This window comes from Schistocerca americana, chromosome 10, assembly GCF_021461395.2.
Source record: "Schistocerca americana isolate TAMUIC-IGC-003095 chromosome 10, iqSchAmer2.1, whole genome shotgun sequence".
Lineage (NCBI taxonomy): Eukaryota > Metazoa > Arthropoda > Insecta > Orthoptera > Acrididae > Schistocerca > Schistocerca americana.
Window position 1 is genome coordinate 192,934,009 of NC_060128.1, and position 15,411 is coordinate 192,949,419.

General features: G+C 42.6%; 1 protein-coding gene across 1 annotated transcript in view; it reads right to left on the bottom strand.

The window, feature by feature from the left end:
* LOC124552382 overlaps window positions 1-5,651 on the bottom strand; it is a 229,359-nt gene extending 223,708 nt beyond the window's left edge. Inside the window, exon 1 of the mRNA XM_047126645.1 lies at window positions 5,499-5,651. The gene's annotated coding sequence lies outside the window, so the exon portion shown is untranslated. The remainder of the gene's footprint in view (window positions 1-5,498) is intronic.
* Window positions 5,652-15,411: the final 9,760 nt, after the last annotated feature.

Below are 15,411 nucleotides of genomic sequence, written 5' to 3' on the forward strand. Positions count from 1 at the left end.
CGGAAGTTTTAATTACTGAAATTTCATAGTTGTTTGGCAACATGAAGCCTATGAATGGCTACAAATGGTTTCCAAGTAGCCGAACATAACCATTTCCAATAAATGATCGTAGATATATACAGGGTCAGTCACTATTGCCACCTAGAATAACTCCGAAAGTATGATAGTAGCTGAAAAATTTGTGGGAAAAATGTTGCATGGGACAAGGAGGCCATAATATGAAGTTGGTTTTTTGTTGCTAGGGGGTCGCGTCAGAGATACGAAGGTCAACATTTTTTAAAAATGGGATGCTATATTCATCATTTTGTTTTGCAGCCCCTTGTATTGGCCGTGTTTGCAGTTAAAATTATTGGATGTGAGGTCCGCCAGTTCTGCAAAACACCGTTTTCTCTCAGTACCCAAACATGTTTCGGCACCACTGTGCCATCATTGGTGGGTTTTCGTTTTTATTTATTGTGCAGTGTCAACTTTTTGTTAAATGATTATAAAATTATGTGCATCTTTAGTTCAAACAACAGATTGTTTCTTTTTGTAAATACCTTTACATTTGGTGTGCATAAAGTTTCTGGATCACTTTGGTGTTAATTACTACAGGTAGCTTATCTCCAACCAAACGATGTTGATTAGGAAGTTTTTTGCTGGGAGTTAACCTATCTTCTAGAATGTAATTTAGTATGTCGCAATGTTCTCGCGCCTATATTCGTTTTTACTTACGTTTTCGTGCGGCAATCACCTCCATTCTCTGTATCACGCTGAAGTGTTGTGATGCACACGTAATTATAACAAGTATTTTTCACAAATAACGTAGTAAAAACACCTTTCACCTCACCAAAATACTGTGCGATTGTGGTTTGTTGTGTGTCCCAGTTCAGTCAGTGTTCATTTGTTCACCAGAGAGTTCGGCGGCAAATTAGAATTTTGTTTGCATGCAAGAAACATTAGGTCTGTTGTTGGAAGAAATACCTTTGGGAACAAGGAACACAATGTGGTATCAACACGATGGGTGTCCGGCACATTTTTCGCTCATGGCTAGAAATGAGTTGCAGAGACAATTCCCAAATCGTTGGATTGGACGCGGAGGAGATGTGTCGTGGCGGGCTCGTTCGCCAGACTTGACGCCTCTAGATTTTTTCTTGTGGAGATTCGTAAAAGACATTGTTCATAATGACGTTCGAACTACACCTGAAGATATGCGAGAGAGAATTGTCAGAGCATGGCTTCGACAAGTGCCGATGTGGTAAGGAATACCACTCAATTCATGATAAGAAGATTGCAGCACTGTATTGATACCAATGGTCATCATTTCGAACACCTGTAAATAGACGTTCATGTCACCTTTCTGACCTTCGTTGACCTTCAAACACCTTACTGTTACACATCATTGGATTCGTCTCGACAGCCGCTGTAAGAAAATAAGTACCAAAGCATAGCATCCCATTAAAGAAAAAAAAAGTTGATCATATATCTGAAGCTGCACCACCTAGCAACAAAAAAACCAGTGTCCCATGCAACTTTTGTCCCACAGACTTTTCAGCTCCTATCATGCTTTCGGCGTTATTCTTGGTGACAATAGTTAGTTCAAATGGCTCTAAGCAGTATGGGACTTAACATCTGAGGTCTTCAGTCCCCTAGGCTTAGGACTACGTAAACCTGACTAATCTAAGGACATCACAACATCCATGCCCAAGGCAGGATTCGAACCTGCGACCGCAGTAGTTAGTGACTCACCCTGTATATATACGGAAACAAATGAAGTAATACACCTCGAAGAGGATATTATGCGCTATCTCGTAGGTTTCATAAACGTAACATAGACACCCAGAACTGACAGCATCACACGACGCAAACATTGGCACCAGTGACACTGTTTACGTCTAGTTGAAAGTCCGATTGTCTTATGTTCTTCCGAAAATAATGGATTACGGAAAAACTGCGATGTTCAACAGGTGGAGGTGAAGGACAGGATTCAAGTTAATTCAACGGCTAGCAGCTAGGTTTGCAATTGGACAGCTGAGACGGAAACTGCGTTCCACAGACGTTAAGGTTTGCACTTGCGAATGATTCGAGGAAAATAGCAAAGCCATTTCCGAAACACTGCTAGGCATTTTTACCTAACAAGTATTCCGGACAAGTTGCTAAATGACCTTCTGTTCAGACGTGTTAGCGGCAGTCAGCTCCATCGAAACAGTGATCATAAGGTAACCCGAAACGAAGCCACATCGAAAATCAGTAGTGCAACTCTAAATATAGAACGTGTCAGTTCTGGTGCGAATCCAGCATGGTGGCCTTCTTACAGTAACTGTAATTTGATGCCTGTGAAAATGTTCGTTGGACAGGCATCAAAAGTTGTTACATTATAGTTTGCGTAGGTAGAACATGTACTGGAATTCAATCCTGAAAATGGTGACCGCAGGTATGCAGAGGCGAAACATATGGAAAAAATATAAACAAATGCAAACGTATAAGGACTGGATGATTAAAATTCTGTAAAATTATATGAAAGTGTGTTTTTCTTAACAAATAGTTGGAGTAATAATTTCATCGCAGTTATAAACAAACTGTAAATACCATCGACTATTCACGCAAAACAAAGCGATATTAACTGATTTGAGCTGAGGTAATACTTAGAGCAGATTGGATGAGATCAGTTGTAAGAAGTGCGGCGGCCGAAGTATGATATCAGAATTACCTTCATTGTATTAAAAATTGGTTCAAATGGCTCTGAGCACTATGGGACTTAACATCTGAGGTCATCAGTCCCCTAGAACTTAGAACTACTTAAACCTAACTAACCTAAGGACATCACACACATCCATGCCCGAGGCAGGATTCTAACCTGCGACCGTAGCGGTCGCGCGGTTCCAGACTGTAGCGCCTAGAACCGCTCGGCCATCCCGGCCGGCCATTGTAATACAAATGCAGCATATGTATTTGTAGTAGTAGTAGTAGTAGTAGTAGTAGTAGTAGTAGTAGTTGTTTTAGTCTTCAGTCCAGAGACTGGCTTGATGCAGCTCTCCATGCTACTCCATCCTGCGCAAGGTTCTTCATCTCCTAATAACTACTGCACGCTACATCCTTCTGAATCTGCTTACTGTATTCATCTCTTGGTTATATTTAGAACAGTGTGCCCTTTTGGGAGATGTAAATGGGCAGAATGTAGCTATCCTCCGAAACTAATCATGTATACATATCCAATAAACTGACTTCTCCCACACTAGTTCGGAAAAAAGTCGTTCAAACCATCTGCGGAACGTCTAACCCGGACCATGGTGCACAATGGTTGCAGGTTGTTGCCTGCCTCACCGTTTCCAGGGACATCAAAATTTTGATTTTCAGTATTTCACACACTTATTAACCGAATTTAAAGTGCTGTCAAAATTTACTCATTAAGAATACAGTGTTCTAGTAGGACAACTATGTTACAGTTAGAAAATGCGTACATGTCTTTAGGCAGTAGAACTCCTGGCGCGCAAATTATGCAGATTGTTTTCATCCAGTATTTGAGAATGAGAGTACTTTGTGACTTCCAACACACTTTGCACGCAGGTCCATCTCTCTTCTAAACTTTTTCTCGCTTAACATCAAAGATTTAAAACAAACTCATTTATAATGAAGACGTTTGAAACTGTTTCTGTGGACAATCGGAGTTCACCAGCGTAGCTGACGAAAACGATTTTCTTGCTTGTAAATAATAGATTTCAGCTATCAGTCGTCCTTTTTAAATTTTATTGGCAGATCTAGATTTCAGCTAGAAACTAGCCATTCTCAATGGACTATCATTTTTGATCGATGCATGTAATGCCTGTAGGTCGGGCTTCATCCACAGTTCATTGAATACTAGCCTTCAACGAGTTGTGGATGAAGCCCGACCAAGAGGCATTACATTGAATACTAGTATTCAATGAACTGTGGATGAAGCCCGACGAACATGCATTACAGGAATTGATCAAAAATGATAGTGCATTGAGAATGGCTAGTTTCTAGCTGAAATCTAGATCTGCCAATAAAATTTAAAAAAGACGTCTGACAGCTGAAATCTATTATTTACAAGTCAATATGACAGTCGCTGCGTGCAACGGCCTTCTGAATGGAGGGCAGCCTGATATTTTCTTCCTGTTGCCGCCTGTATCCTATATCCCATCTACTTTAGTTGTTTTGACGTCCATATAGCAAAACTGACATACTACTTTTACTTTAAGAGATTTAACAATAAATAGAAAAACGTAAAAAGTTGATATTTCTTGACAGCACTTTCGGAGTACCTGCCTGACCGCAAATTAATTTAAAGTAACGAAAGTGATATATTTTCGACTATTAACGGTAAACAATACGCAATTAACGAAATCCTACCAAAAGAGTAATTCTAAATGATGGGACCATTTAGGCTGTTAGATTTATTCCCTTGAGGCACAGTGCACGTAAATTACATTACCCACCAGTTTCAAATGTATGCTGTTGGTGATGACTGTGTCACATTAAAAAAATAAAAAACTTGTTTCATGTCATGTGGGGACAGACACTTGTTCCCACACATACTCACTGCCTAACGTTACACGTCATGCACCCAAGAAAACATACTGACAGCTAGCTCACGATTCCTTGCGTATTCGTTTAATAGCGGACGGTGTACACTTGTGTGTCAGTTATGTTTATGTATGAGTACGTAAAAGCTTTAGTCTGGAACCGCGCGACCACTACGGTCGCAGGTTCGAATCGTGCCTCGGGCATGGATGTGTGTGATGTCCTTAGGTTAGTAAGGTTTAAGTAGTTCTAAGTTGTAGGGGACTGATGACGTCAGAAGTTAAGTCCCATAGTGCTCAGAGCCAATTTTTTTGTATTTTAAACGAATAAACAAGGACTAGTAAGCTAGCTGTAAGTTTTCTTGCCTCGATGACGTGTTGTGCTTGTAAGCGGACTAAAATGTGCGATACCATATTTGTAAACGTTCGACATATTTACCTATGGGAATAAGTACCTGTCGCCACATTACACAAAACGATGTTTAAATGTGACACATAAATCACCACTATCACACACTTAGAATCTGCCTATGGCTGAAACTGGACAGTAACGTAATATATGTGCCTAGGGTGGTTAAAGTGGCGCCGTAATTTATACTGTGGCCCCATACACGAATAAATTCAGAGTAATCCTGTTCATCTGAAAAGAGCGAGGCGGCGACAGTATGACGCCAGAGCTGCCCCCACCCACCACGGCCAGTGAGTTGATTGGCCCACTCAGATACAGCGAGTCGCTTCTCGCAGCATCTTGGCCGATCGATCAGCGACTGGAGAGGAACACACCCAGCCTTATCGTGTAGCTGGACTAAAAGGATGGTGGAGGGGGGGGGGGGGGGGGACATCACCTGACTCCTTCCTGTGTGACACACACACACACACACACACACACACACACACACACACACACACAGACTGAGCGCTGCAACTCGAGACACCCACCGCACACAGCCACATACATATTCATCAGCAGCTACGAACCGGTCTGCCGGAAGAAGATAGAGTAAGGGTCTCGCCGTGTCCCCTCGCCTCCCGCCGGCCACTGTGTCGGCAGCCACTAGACGGAGCGGTACGTCGGCTCGGCTCCACACGGACTGCCCCAGTAGAGGCGGCCTATAAACACGGGCGGTTCGCGACAGCGCGGAAGCTCACAGCAGACTGCCGGCGCACCCCTGCACGCAGCTGCCGCGAGGGGCGGTGGTGGGGGGAGAGAAGGGTGTGGGAGGGGAGGGGAGGGGCCGCAGATGCGTCTCGCAGCCGCCACTGCGCGTGCGCGCTCCACACTCCGCGCAGCCTCCTACGCTCCGGGCGCGGCGCGGCGCGATCGACCACGACGTCGACTGCAATTACGCACCGGGCCTGGGATTTTCTAAGCGCTTTATACAGTCTGCACGGATTATACACATGTACACTACTGGCCATTAAAATTGCTACACCAAGAAGAAATGCAAAAGGTAAACGGGTATTCATTGGACAAATATATTATATATTTATAATATTACTTCAAAATTCAGCTCTTCGGTTGCACAGGTAAAAAAGTTCAAAACTGTGAATATATTATACTAGAACTGACACGTGATTACATTTTCGCGCAGTTTCGGTGCATAGATCCCGAGAAATCAGTACCCAGAACAACCACCTCTTGCCATAATAACGGCCTCGATACACCTGGGCATTGAGTCAAACAGAGCTTGGATGGCGTGTACAGGTACAGCTGCCCATGCAGCTTCAACACGATACCACAGTTCATGAAGAGTAGTGACTGGCGTAACGTGACGAGCCAGTTGCTCGGACACCATTGACCAGACGTTTTCAATTGGTGAGAGATCTGGAGAATGTGCTGGCCAGGGCAGCAGTCGAACATTTTCTGTATCCAGAAAGGCCTGTACAGGTCGAGCATTATCCTGCTGAAATGTAGGGTTTCGCAGGGATCGAATGAAGGGTAGAGCCACGGGTCGTAACACATCTGAAATGTAACGTCCACTGTTCAAAGTGCCGTCAATGCGAACAAGAGGTGACCGAGACGTGTAACCAATGGCACACCATACCATCACGCCGGGTGATATGCCAGTACGGCGATGGGGAATACACGCTTCCAATGTGCGTTCACCGCGATGTCGCCAAACACGGATGCGACCATCATGATGCTGTAAACAGAACCTGGAATCATCCGAAACTATGACGTTGTGCACCCAGGTTCGTCGTCGAGTACACAATCGCATGCGCTCCTGTCGGTGATGCAGCGTCAAGGGTAACCGCAGCCACGGTCTCCGAGCTGATAGTCGAACTGTTCGTGCAGATGGTGGTTGTGTTGCAAACGTCCCCATCTGTTGACTCACGGATCGAGGCGTGGCTGTACGATCCGTTACACCCATGCGGATAAGATGCCTGTCATCTCGACTGCTTGTGATACGAGGCCGTCGGGATCCAGCACGGCGTTCCGTATTACCCTCCTGAACCCACCGACTCCATATTCTGCTAACAGTCAGTGGATCTCTACCAACGCGAGCAGTAGTGTCGCGATACGATAAACCGCAATCGCGATAGGCTACAATCGGACCTTTATCAAACGTGATGGTACGCATTTCTCCTCCTTACACGAGGCATCACAACAACGTTTCACCAAGATCGGTTGGAAACTTTCCTCATGTCAGCACGTTGTAGGTGTCGCCACCGGCGCTAACCTTGTGTAAATGCTCTGAAAAGCTAATCATTTGCATATCACAGCATCTTCTTCCTGTCGGTTAAATTTCGCGTCTGTAGCACGTCATCTTCGTGGTGTAGCAATTTTAATGGCCAGTAGCGCACCATCGAGTGTATCTGCGAAATTATAGCTGCCTGACAGAGGCAATCTTTAAGTACGCGAGGGGCGTTAAATAAGCAATGCAACACTTTTTTCCGAAAGCAGGTTGGTTTTATTCAGCATTCCAATACACCATATTATTCCCCACTCTTTCGGCTAGAAAACCCTGATTTCCAAGATATTCTTCGTTCAATGCGATGGCCTTACGCCACTTTACTGGCAGGGCCTGTATACCCACGTGGTACCACTCCACTGGTCTACGTAGGAGGAAACTCCTTGCTGCATCAATAACCTCTCCGTCATCCACTTGCTGCTTCCTGCGTGGCGCATCCTTCAATCCTTCATTTGGACAAACAGGCTGAAGTCGAAAGGTGAGAGGTTCGGGATACGGGGTGTGTAACGGATCCCCGATCCCACAACCCACGATCAACAACACATTTTTGCCTTATGGTGATGGTAGGCAAAATCGACTGTACAGTGCCACTAGCGCTAAGTGAATGAAGTGTCAGCAGTTCGAGTTTGGAGTCCGTCGAGGCCGGACGGAACCGTCGGGTAAGGGTCGCGATTGGTTGGTTGGTTGGTTTGTTTGGACAGTAAAGGGACCAAATTACAAGACCATCAGTCCCTTTTTCCTTGTGCAAACAGGTACCGGGTTAAATGGTTCGAATCGCTCTGAGCACTATGGGACTTAACATCTGAGGTCATCAGTCCCCTAGAACTTGGAACTACTTAAAGCTAACTAACCTAAGGCCATCACACACATCCATGCCCGAGGCCAGATTCGAGCCAGCGACCGCAGCGGCCAAGTACCGGGTCAAAACCATTCCTAGAATACGGGCCGAGTCATAAGGCTGTCCCCCCACCGTCGTCAGTTAACTCGCAGCAAAACATCAGAACCGATTCGTGACACATGATATTTTCGACAAAGTGTGTTCCAACGGTTTACAGTGTTCAGTAGGATTCTGGCGTTCGTGTAAACTGCGCCGATCATCTATTGGATGGCAGCGAAGATCGTGTCTGTATTTACCAGTTTTGCAGCGTGCGACGTAATATCGAAATTTCTGACGTGTGATGGGGTTAACCGTAACTGGAAGTGTGAAACGAAAGTAGTGTCTACCTCATATTGTGTCTGAACAGAATATATATCAGGAAAACTGTGTAAAGCACCTTGATATTGGTTACTGCAGAACCCTTTATCATCGTATGAACAGTTGAGCGGCCGCACCCTGATGAAAGACTCGCGAAGCAGCTAAATCAGATTAGCACTTAACCTACCAGATCATGGCCACATCGAAATTAAGCTGCTGCTTCGGTTAACAACAATCGACGTCATTATTAATCGGAAGTGTTAAAGGCGGAAGAGGAAGATCAGTCCCATAAAGTTTTGTGAGCTCCTCTCGGATGCGAAGATCCAGGTGTGCAATTAAGATCCTGAACATGAAAATATTGACCACAACATTCATTGCGGAAGTTACGTATACGACTACGACTTAACTACTTGGATTACGTTTGAGTAAAAAATTTAAAATATTTATGAAATCTAATAGAAGAACTCGATAAAGACAAATGTTTTTCAAAATTTTAAAATATAAAGTAACTGACCAGATTGCAATATTTTCAAAGATGGGCATAAAGTACCCCCTCCCCCTCCCCCTTCCCTTGGTATTTAGAGGTCCGTCACAAATTTTCAATTCTCGCCATTGCATTCCCAACAACATCATGTGCGTCTTGATGTCAGCAGTGTCTCTCCCTATATTTGCTCATCCTGTATTTAACAGAAATACACACGATGTCTGTTACTCTGCCTATTGCTGTCAGCTGCTTAGCTTTATCCGATGGTTTCTTATATTCTCTCATTATTCGCTATTATGTATTTGTTATGCAATGAAATGGTGCACAGCATATCTTATACGTATTTATCGTGACAGAACGTCCGAGGTGCGTGTTATTAAAAAAAATCGTATTCTCCATTTTTTTTACCGATGATTGTGCATTATTTCCGTATACCTTACGGTCTGGAATTGTCAACACGACTGCGACAAAACGTCTTGATTCAGCGGTCGACGTATTCAGCAGTCGATGTAGATCTTACTTATGTGGTACGTACTCTTAGAACTACTATGTTAATCGTTAATTTTGTCTATTCTTGGGATTATGAATATCGGCCTGTAGCCGTCTGTTCATTTTCAAATCTGAAGATGGCCATTTAACTCGTCGATATTAGTAATCGATATTTCCATCCTTGCGATTCTGTCAAAAAGTTTTCCTAAAGAAGACAATACCATGCAAAATTATAACATTGCATGACACACTGCATGACGTAATAAATAACGAGATGCGCGAAAAACTAGCTTTCGCCTGAAATGGAGAGGACATTTACCAGACCTATATTCTTCCAGTCTTTCATAATGAGTGCATTTCGCTGTTTCCAGCGAACTTTAATCACAATCTCATTCAAACCTTCTCTAAACTTTTTCTCGCTTACATGCTTATCGTCACACATTAAACACATGAAATCTTCTATACAGTAATCAGACATTTGAAGCTGTTCTATCCACGAGAGTTCGAGTCTTTAAAGACTCGAGGATTTACTGGCCGGCTGTCTCGTTCTACACCACTAGCTGCACATCGAAAGTATTTATTCGTCAGATCGATATTGGAGCATATCAGTGAGTGGCGCATGGTGTATAGCAAGATGTTCTCACCAATCAAACGCATACAAGTTGCGGGGCACACAATATACAGGACGTTCTATAATGGGATAACAATTTATTCCAGACATTTTTGGTTTTTCATATTTTAGTATCACAAAAACGGTTCACTTTGGAAATTCTGGCGGCATACATAACGAAGCCAACGTAATTGCCAATACTTGCAACGCCGTACTTAACGTAAGATTGACTTTTACTCTCAAGCATGTGTTTACAGCTTGTATTGTACTAAAGAGTAATTGAAGTATGTATTTGCATTACTAACTTTTTGCTTTCGAGGGCTAACACGCCCATATTCGCTGAAACCTATGGTTTAAATAAGTATTTCTCCCCTGGCTGTTTACGTGAATGATACACTGTGATACGATGTTATAGAACAGATTTCGAGGAGAGGAAGTGTATTATCTAATTAAAAAAAATGGGTTGCTGTTTTAAAAAAAGACCTACTGCTGTTCATATCTGCGTAACGAGAAGGGCACTATTGCTGGTTAATGTTCCCCAGGTAGCTAAACAACCTTTGCTACATACATTTTTTTATTCCGCTTTTGGACAAAAAGTTATTTGGGATGTAAACGGGACACTCTGAATAAATAGGTAATGTAGAACGTTTAGAAGAAAAGGCAGACGTTCGGACAGCCAAAATCGAACTATCAGATATTTAAAATGAGCGCAGTCACCAAATGTAACTGGGCGAAATATAGCAGTAAAAATTACAGTCGGAATTCATGAACACGTGCTCTAGAGGGTGCGGTGTGACTTACCCTTGAAATCTCGACGTGAGTCCATCGCTAATGATTCCTTTATCCGCAGGAAAACTAATGGGCACAATATACTTAGCATTGTTGTTGATCTCTTTGAAGTTTAAAATGCTTATTTGTGTCTGCAGGATCGCTGTCGCAGCTCCGCGGAAATTTTACGGAATGGATTTTGTGGAATCAATCTGAGTAAATCTTTGGAGTGCAGCCAGTTTCAGTAAAGCATATCGTCATTGTTTATTGTTACTTGTGTTTCATACAGATTATAGTTTTAATGGACGGTAATATTGCGCAATACTTTGACACACACCAGAATCAACAAATACGAGTTTTTTAAACCGCACATGACAAGAAAGTAACCCACCAGTTTTTGAGTGCCAAAACTAGTGCACCTTTGTAAAGTCAGTACAGTTTTTATGTACGAAGTTCAGTCATAATTACTGAAATGTAAACTAAATCCCAAACGCAGCTAACGACACTATTGCCCAATGATTACATTCCATACAAATACAATTTATCATTCCTATTTCCAGTAGCACAAGGTCAGGGTTATAGTTGTTAGTACTGTTAAGAACAAGATTAATATGATGCTGTTTTTCTTATCGACATTGAGATTTAAATATTTTTTTAATGGTACAAAATTTCCGAAGTGAAGTTAGTGCCAGTATTCGTGTGAATTAAGAGCGTTCCTAAAATTCGATTTGAGACGGAATTTGCGTATTTAATACTTTAATTTTACCCAAGCATTGTGTTTATTCTGTCCTCCGAACTTTCCATTGAGAGACTAATTATCGAAAGGTTATAACTTTTCATAGCTGTTGTGGCCTTCAGTCCGAAGACTGGTTTGATACAGCTCTCCACTATATTCTATCCTTCGCAGGCCTCTTTATCTCCGCGTACCTACTGCAACCTACATTCTTCTGAATCTGCTTACTCTATTCATCTATTGGATTCCCTCTATGACTTTACCCACCCCCCCCCCCCCACCCTTCCCTCCAGTACTAAACTGGTGGTCCCTTGATGCCTCAGAACGTGTCCTACCAAACGATCCCTTCGTTCAGTCAGGTTGTGCCACAAACTTCTCTTCTCCCCAATTCTATTCAGTACCACCTCATTAGTTACGTGACCTACCCACCCAATCTCCAACATTGTTCTATAGCAACACATTTGAAATCTTTTGTCTTAACTATTTAATCGTCCATGTTTCACTTCCATACATGGCTACAGTCCACGCAAATACTTTCAGAGAAGACTTAACTCTATATTAGATGTTAACTAATCTCTCTTCTTCAGAAATGCTTATCTTGACATTGCCAGTCTACATTTTATATCCTCTCTACTTCGAACATAACTTATTTTACTGCCCAAATAGCAAAATGCATCTTTACTGTCTCGTTTCATAATCTGATTCCCTTAGCATCGTCTGATTTAATTCGGCTACATTCCGTTGCCCTTGTTTTGCTTTTGTTGACGGTAATCTAATATCCTTCTTTCAAGACACTGTCCATTCCGTTCAACCGCTCTTCAAAGAACTTCGCTGTCTCTGACGGAATTGCAACGTCATCGGCAAACCGCAAAGTTATTTCTTCTCCCTGGACTTTATTTCCTACTCCAAATTTTTCTTTTGGTTTCCTTTACAGCGTCCTCAATATACAGATTGAATAACATCGGTGACACCACAACCATGTCTCGCTCCATTCTCAACTACTGCTTCCCTTTCACGCTCCTCGACTCTTATAACTGCCGCTTGTTTTCAGTCCAAACAATTTCCCGCTCCCTGTATTTTACCCTTGCTACTTTCAGATTTTTAAAGAGTGTATTCCTGCGAACATTTCCAAAAACTTTTTTCAGATCTACAAAAACTGTGTACGTAGGTTTGCATTTTCCTAACTTATCTTCTAAGAAAAGTCGTAAGTCCAGTATCGTCACACGTATTCCTGCATTTCTCCGGAATCCAAACTGATCTTTCGTTCCCAGTTTTTCTATACTTCTGTAAATAATTCGTGTCAGTATTTTGCAACCATGTTTCACTAAACCGATAATTCGGTTATATTCACACCTGTCAACAGTTACTTTCTTTGGAATTGGAATAATTTTATTCCGCTTTAAGTCTGCGGGCATGTTGCTGGTCTCTTACATCTTGCTAAACAGGTGGAATAATTTGTTTATGGCTGAATCTCTAAAAGTTATCAGTAGTTCTGAGGGAATATTGTCTAGCTGTGGGGCGTTGTTTCGTCTTAGGTCTTTCAGTGCTCTGTCAAATTCATTTCGCAGTATCTCCCATCTCATTTTCATCTAAGTCCTCTTCCATTTCTATATTGTTCCCTTCAACTCCCTTGTATACATCCTCTATTTACTCTTTCTGCCTAGTACTGGTTTTATATCTGAGATCTTCACATTCAAACAGCTGCTTCTCTTTTCTCGAAAGGCCTCTTCAATTTTCCTATAGGTGGTAACTACATTTCCTCTAGTTATATATGCTTCTATATCCTTGCATTTGTCCTCCAGCCATTCCTGCCTAGCCATTTTTCACTTCCTGTCAATCTCAATTTTGTAGACGGCTACAAAGTTTTTTAAAAGTTTTTATTCCCTTTCTTGTACTTCATTTGCTGCAATTTTATATTTTCTTTTATCAACTGATTTATTTTTTTATAAACGATACTTAGTCGTCCTACAGAGCAGCTAGAGAGTTCTTGTGGGAGACGTTTCTTTCCCTTCCACAAGCGCCACTTGCTCTTCAGTTGCATAGCGCACACCCCTTCAGCCGCAACTGGAGCGCCAGTAGCGCAATGCCGCCCTATGTGATCTGGGAGCGCGCCCTCTGTTCCGAGCCGCTGGTGTCCACACCTCGCAACCCGAGATACAGCGCTGGTACCTGTCGGACATACGTATAACCAACGGAAGAATGCTCCTGCCGGAGCGCAAGAGGGGCGAATATGCTCTGTCTATTAAAAGAGACTGACTGAAAAGTTGGATATAAGCTACCTCATTCTACCTTCCTCAGCATTTTTAAAAGTTTTCCAAATAATTTTGGCATGCGAACATATTAGCGCTCTTTTTAGCAATCAACTCACCTCAAACTCCCACAAGCTCCACTAACTGTAATTCACTCAAACCCACTACTCCATAGCTGTAAGTCGCTCATGCCCATCCTATCCCCAGCTTCCCCTTCTCACTCACTCATCCAGCCCAACTCTTTTTCATTACCTCTTTGTGTCCCTCTGTCTGTCACTGCCTCCTGTGTCAGAGCCACAGTGCCCTTCGTTCTGTCCTCTCTCTTCTCACTGTCACTGCCTCCCTTTGCACTCTCTCCTACTGATTCCTCATTCCTTCCTCACTACTGCTGCTGTATCTCTCTTCCTCGTTGTCATTATCATAGACTGTGTCTCATTATCAGTCGCTCTCACCCACTTCTGCATTCACTTTCTCTTTATTCCTCCACCTCTGGCACTTTCTTCACCCTTTTCATACCACAGTCACCATCAAATGTGTTTCACTGCCACTTTCTTTAACACTGCCATTGTCTCCTTCGCTCCTTCTATAACACAGTCACTATCTACTATCTTCAGTACTTATACTTTTTGTCTCTTTGACACTGTCACTATGTTCTTCCCTCTCAGCATAAAGAAGCGCCAATGTGTTCGCAAGACAAAGTTACTGGGAAAATTTTTAAAGCTTCTGAGGCAGCTGGTCTTTTAAATGAAGAGGAACATTTTTCTGCTGGTTCCTTTCTCTTCCGTCCTTCAGCAGGACACGTCACTCATATGAAAAGAAATGTATTGGACAGTAAAATTTTGATGGTTTACTTTTTATTTTGTCATCAGTCTGCTGACTGGTTTGATGCGGCCCGCCACGAATTCCTTTCCTGTGCTAACCTCTTCATCTCTGAGTAGCACTTGCAACCTACGTCCTCAATTATTTGCTTGACGTATTCCAATCTCTGTCTTCCTCTACAGTTTTTGCCCTCTACAGCTCCCTCTAGTACCATGGAAGTCATTCCCTCATGTCTTAGCAGATGTCCTATCATCCTGTCCCTTCTCCTTATCAGTGTTTTCCACATATTCCTTTCCTCTCCGATTCTGCGTACAACCACCTCATTCCTTACCTTATCAGTCCACCTAATTTTCAACATTCGTCTATAGCACCACATCTCAAATGCTTCGATTCTCTTCTGTTCCGGTTTTCCCACAGTCCATGTTTCACTACCATACAATGCTTTACTCCAGACGTACAGCCTCAGAAATTTCTTCCTCAAATTAAGGCCGGTATTTGATATTAGTAGACTTCTCTTGGCCAGAAATGCCTTTTTTGCCATAGCGAGTCTGCTTTTGATGTCCTCCTTGCTCCGTCCGTCATTGGTTATTTTACTGCCTAGGTAGCAGAATTCCTTAACTTCATTGACTTCGTGACCATCAATCCTGATGTTAAGTTTCTCGCTGTTCTCATTTCTACTACTTCTCATTACCTTCGTCTTTCTCCGATTTACTCTCAAACCATACTGTGTACTCATTAGACTGTTCATTCCGTTCAGCAGATCATTTAATTCTTCTTCACTTTCACTCAGGATAGCAATGTCATCAGCGAATCGTATCATTGATATCCTTTCACCTTTTATTTTAATTTCA